Consider the following 6,014-nt stretch of genomic DNA (forward strand, 5'->3'; position numbering starts at 1 on the left):
ACAGAGCCAGATGTATAGGTGTCCCTGTTAATACGAACCTGTGTTAAACAGTTGACTTGATATATAGTACGTATTATATAAATGATTTCTTAGATTAATTTTCAGCTTTGTATGTCCAAAAGGATTATGGCGTTTGTGTCTATGAGGTTGAATCTATAGGCTATACACTTTTGAGCTAAAAGCCTGGTACCCCTGATTCAAGCTTGCAGGTTGCTCTGGACTATGCTTGCGGTCTTGGAGGTGCAGACTGTACAGCAATGCAACAAAGTGGCACGTGCTGTAACCCAGATACTATTTTTTTTCATGCTTGCTATGCTTTTGACAGCTACTACAAGAAGAATGGCATGGCCCCTGGTACTTGTGACTTTGCTGGCAATGCAATTGTGACTACTCAAGATCCAAGTAAGCTATATGCCCTTATGCGAAGTTTGTTTTTTTCCCCCTGTTTTTCTTTTCATTGAATTTCTCAGTTATATGGATTCCTATGGCCCTGTGGTGACGATAAACGTTTTATCCACTTTTACATAGTTTGTTGTCTGCTTGTTTTGTTTCACTGCGTCAACTTCTTGGATACCTTCCGCTGAGTCTCATCTTTACATTGTGTTAGATGATAGTTGAGTTGCATGCTTATGATTCATCTACCCACTTCCATGCCTGGTTGAGCTCATCTGAATACAAAGACATCCTCCACTGATATACATTTTCCAATTGTTGGTTCCACCATGATAAGTAAGTGACATGATTATAGACCCATTTCCTGCCTGTTGTCTGTCTTAAAACTGCATGCAACCTTCAAATGTAAACACTCGTTATGGATAACTTGTATTGTTCAGGATATTTCCTTTTGGTTTAATGATGGAACTGTGTGATGTATTAAGAGAGAATTATATTTGTAGGCAATCTGCTCTTCTGCATACAACATAACTTTCATTTATGCCTGGATATATTGCATATTATTTTTTTCTTTATTGATTTTGTTATGAGAAGCTAAGGGTATGCATACTAAGTTTCATTTATACCCACTCTGTCTTCTGCAAATTTTACTGTTCTAGTTTATATGAATATAAAAGACGTTTTTGTTTTTTGTGCACCGTTTTGGTTCTGCTAGATTCAAGATATTTGACTGTGATTAATATGCTTGACATTATACATTTTCGAAAATCTTCCCTTCATGGGTTAACATGATATACAAATTGAGGCTTGAAATTGTGTGAGATTGGAGAATGCATTGCACTCATGCAAATCTTCCTTTATGGATTTTGTGATGACAGGTACTGGGACATGCACATTTCCACAAAGGTATATACTAAGGAACCGCATTCCTCCTCCTATCTTTTGTTCATTTTTCTGTTCTACAATAAGTACTTTTTCAAGTTTTCATACAGAATTGAGAATCAAGATTTACTGGATTTTTGATATATTTTGTGTTATATCTCAACTTATAGTTTTGTAGCATTCTGATTTTTCCAAATTACTTGCAGCAGTAGCAGTTCATCACTTCTTAATACAAGCATACCTGCATCTGGTGGCTTGGGTGGTACTAGTATTCCACCAACATCGGGCAATAATGGTGATGCAACATCCATATTCTTCTGTGTTCCTGTTTTCTTTGCTTTGTTTTCTTTGATTGTATCTATGATGGTCGGAAAACAGCTTTAGATGATATCGATCTCTATTGGGTGAATCGAGGAGAAACATCAAGATGTTTTAGTTGGAATAGCTAGTGTAGACAGAGAGCTAGAGGATGTACAGGAAAAACTCTCCAGAGTTCGATCCCATTTGTCCCAACATTTTTTTTGATGTAATGGGGGGAACGCTAGGAGAGACTTTGAAAATGGGTACACCAGTGCAGTTCAGGTAATTCTTTCACTTTGTAGGAAAGAGAGGTTAAATATAGTTGGTATGCAGGTTTCACTGGGACAAATTGGTTCCACATTTTTTAGTTCACTATCAAGTAAAAGCTTTACAAGAGCAAACAATTGTCCATTTTCTACAACGTCCAGATTTCATGCTATACTCCTTAGTTTTCGGAATTAAGAATTTAATTAACAAACTTTGGCAGCAGAATAGCTCTGCAGTTGTCCTACCTCAGGAGTGTCCGAGGTGTGAGCACTATGTGGCAACAACTACTTATTTCAGTTGCATCTTCCTGTGTGTTGGAACATTGTTGGTAGAAGCAAAAATGCTAGTAGCAGCCAGTTCTGAAGACCTAAATGCCTGTATCAATTAAAATCCGATAAATGATATAGTGTAGCAGATTTCTTCTAGGAGCTTCTTCGTATTCAAGCAAATAAAGTATATCATTATCACTGTTATTAAAATCCATCTTGTATTCAAAGCCATGCTCATCTTCTTGGGTCTGGATGTTGTTGTTTGGATGGATCAATCATCAAACAGTGTAATTGACAACTACTATGGAGATGTGGGCCTTGATAATAAAACTGTTTTAAAAGAATGGTATCTCATTCTCATCTTCTTGCTAACCTTCATTCAAATATTTATTTTAGCTGTCTTTTGCATTTTCCTGTGCATTAGGAATAACTCCTCCTCCAACAACAATCACACCAACAACCCCTACTACCCCAATCACAACCCCTACCACCCCAACAGTTACCCCTTACACCCCTCCCTCAACACCTACCACAACAACATCGACAACCAGCTCAAGCCAAAGTTGGTGTGTAGCCTGGTACCCCTGATTCAAGCTTGCAGGTTGCTCTGGACTATGCTTGCGGGCTTGGAGGTGCAGACTGTACAGCAATTCAACAAAGTGGCACGTGCTATAACCCATATACTATTTTTTTTCATGCTTGCTATGCTTTTGACAGCTACTACAAGAAGAATGGCATGGCCCCTGGTACTTGTGACTTTGCTGGCAATGCAATTGTGACTACTCAAGATCCAAGTAAGCTATATGCCCTTATGCGAAGTTTGTTTTTTGCCCCCTGTTTTTCTTTTCATTGAATTTCTCAGTTTATATGGATTCCTATGGTCCTGTGGTGACGATAAACGTTTTATCCACTTTTACATAGTTTGTTGTCTGCTTGTTTTGTTTCACTGCGTCAACTTCTTGGATACCTTCCGCTGAGTCTCAATACCTCTTGCAGAAGCTACAGTTTATGTGCATTTTGTATGATTCTTCCTCACGATCACGCTCTTCAAATATGATCTAATAGCTTTTTAACAGAGAATGGGAGATTAATGGTGCCTCAATACCAATTGGTGTTGTTCAAAACAAATTGTTATATACTATTGTTAAATTGGGTCTATATTTATTTCAGAATTAATGAAGTTTGTTCTTGAAGATGTTTAGATGTTTGTTCTTGGTGGTTTATGTACATTGCAAACACAGCCGATATTTAGCCATCTCCATTCCCTCTTAGGGGTTTATTGCACATCTCACGCTCTGTATCTCTGTGTTTTCTCGAATAGATGAATATATAATAAAGAAATAAGAGAATCACAAGTCTGATTGTTGACATTTTTATTATTACCAAATCTTACATTAGTATTTTGCATTAAACATAGATGTTTGTGTGAGGTCCTGGGCCTCAAATATACTTGACAAAGATGACACAGGCTGGGTTTTTAACTTTTGTTTCCTGTACAATGCAAGATATTCAAGAGGGCAGTCTTTAATCAAATGGCTTGTCATTTGCTACAATTGCAAACACAGTTGGTATTTAGCCATAGGAATTCTCACTGAGGGTGTTGTTGCACATGTCATGTGCTATACATCTTTGTGTTTTGAACTTGTTATCAGCCATTAATAGTTATATTCACAAATTGATGAATGTAAAGAAATACAAGAAACACGACTCTGGTTGTTGACTTTTCTTTCTTTATACACCAAACCATAGATTTGTATTGAATATAAATGTCTGTCTAAATGGATGCGCTCATGGGTTGCATATAGGTACAAGATGGCAGAGGATTGCGCAAATGATGACGATGATAAATCATCAATCAGTGAGCTACGTAAAGCGACTGAGGAGGAGCTCAATCTACACAATTCCTTGGCTGAGGTACAATTACATACTATGTTTTGCTGAGTTGTGCTTTTCTCTAAGATCAAATCATTATGTGTAGGTTCTGTTACATAAGCTTCCATATATCTAGTGCGATGCCTTGTATCTGAAGTTAAATGTGACTTTATGATTTAATTGGTATTTGGATTCTGTGCTAGCTCAATGTGGTTTCCAGCAGGCAAAACGTTTTTAAACTAATTCCCCTCTCTTTAGGGTCGGTAGTCAGCCAGAAAAAATAATCTGAATTGTATTCCATGCTTAAGACTACTTTAAGAACAGAGATTTGTGTTTTATTTTCGTGTCAACCCTTTCTTTAATATATATCTATATGTGCCCTCTTCCAGGAAGCAATGTTTTAACTTTTGCCCAATTATTAGTAATGAAATTAGTTTTGTGAGTTTAAAAAAAATTATGTTCTGGACTTGCATGTTTTGTAATGTTATGTTGTTTAATTTGAAAGATGGAATTTTCTCTGAAGCTTAGAGTCTTCATGCTTTGGCTTGATAAACGTGACAAAAATTGTTCGCAAAATCTTTTTAGATTATTGTCTGAAACTTACACTCTTCATGTTTTGGCACGATGAAAGTGACAACAAGTTTTTCTAGATTGCAGCATGCAAAAGCACATCTGAATGAAAGGGTTCTGCTAGAAGGAAAAAACAAAATTTCATTGAGAGTTTAAGAAAAACTTGATTCTCTTGAGTGTAGTTGGCAACCTTTATTGGATGTTGAGAGTTTTCCCACATAAACTGGGATAATAGGGAAATTGGGAATCTGACCACAACTTCTTCAGCAATCTCCCATCCACCAACCCTCTGATAAATCCAGTGCTCTCATATATATGTGTGTGTGTGTTGTGCCATACATGAACTCTTAAGAAATTTCAAAAGCCTTCACCTAATGCAATCCTCCAGGTTTTTCAAGACACCAAAGAAAACTACTTACGATCAGTTTCTTAAACATGGAAATTTTACAACACACTGCTTCCAAAACAGCCATCCAAAAGGTCATTACTATATAATAGCTTGATTAGAAATAGATTGAATGACAAGGTTCAGATGGGGTATTCAATCATCTCCATCCATCTGTTTTGCATCCTCAGTGCTTACTTGGACAATATATTAGCCTTCATATTTATCCCTTGCAGACATGCTGAAAAGATAATGACATGGAATTTTTCCTTGCTTCTCTGATTCCGTCCAATGATGGGCTAGCTGCAAATTTTCCTGATTGAAATTTCCATTTGACCTCTCTGCAATGTGTTTGGAATCTCTTATCACCTGTAGACAATTTAAACCTTTCTCTATTGCTATTTTCAGAATCTACCAAAAAGCATAAAGTTCTGCTCTGTTATTTGATCCATCTCCTACAGCTCTGCTTTGAAACTGATCTCGTAATTGTCTCTTAAAGTAATGCCTCATGATCCACAATAGCTGGGATTACCTTGACAAGCCTCGTTGAAATAACTCCACACTATTGTTATATATATATCTGGGGATCTTATTATTATTTGTCTCTTTTCCTTTAAAGGTGGCTGTGTCCCTTAATATGCATATCTATTCTTGTGTCAAACTTGATTAGTAATAACATCTTTGTTTTGAATTCTTTTCATTTCTTGCTAGCCAAATAGCTCAAGTCACTGTACAAGGACAGTCTGATGCCCACATGCAGTCAGTTAATACAGAATGTATTTTGATTTAGCTTTGTAGTGCTTGAATCATCATTTCATGTTGGTTTTCATTTGTTAGTAGCCAGATCATTTCTCTTACAATATGATTGTAATATCTTTTATTTCTATTACAATATGATTGTAATATCTTTTGTTTCTCTTCTGTGGGAAATTTTGTACAGGAGTTCAAACAATGTATATAAATAGAAAGATGCAGAAAATGACAGTCAAATTTTGTACTCAGAATTATGACAAGAAAGCCCCTGCTGGGTTTGTGAGGAAAGAGAGCTTCAACACCAGTTCTGTCTCCAACTGCCA

The 6,014-nt window shown here is 36.5% G+C and overlaps 1 long non-coding RNA gene across 2 annotated transcripts; it reads left to right on the forward strand.

Annotated features, from left to right (window-relative positions):
- The first annotated feature begins 296 nt into the window (after positions 1-296).
- On the forward strand, positions 297-1,758 carry LOC149255489 (uncharacterized). 2 transcript variants are annotated; one of them, XR_016266381.1, is made up of 3 exons: positions 297-402; positions 1,272-1,299; positions 1,482-1,758. It is a non-coding gene; the product is annotated as an uncharacterized LOC149255489 (long non-coding RNA). The 2 variants fall into 2 exon arrangements; XR_016266382.1 differs by having other exon boundaries at positions 1,485-1,758.
- Positions 1,759-6,014: the final 4,256 nt, after the last annotated feature.

Source organism: Pinus tabuliformis, chromosome 7 (assembly GCF_031772625.1).
Source record: "Pinus tabuliformis cultivar Carrire ecotype Pingquan chromosome 7, CPIR1, whole genome shotgun sequence".
NCBI classification, from domain to species: domain Eukaryota; kingdom Viridiplantae; phylum Streptophyta; class Pinopsida; order Pinales; family Pinaceae; genus Pinus; species Pinus tabuliformis.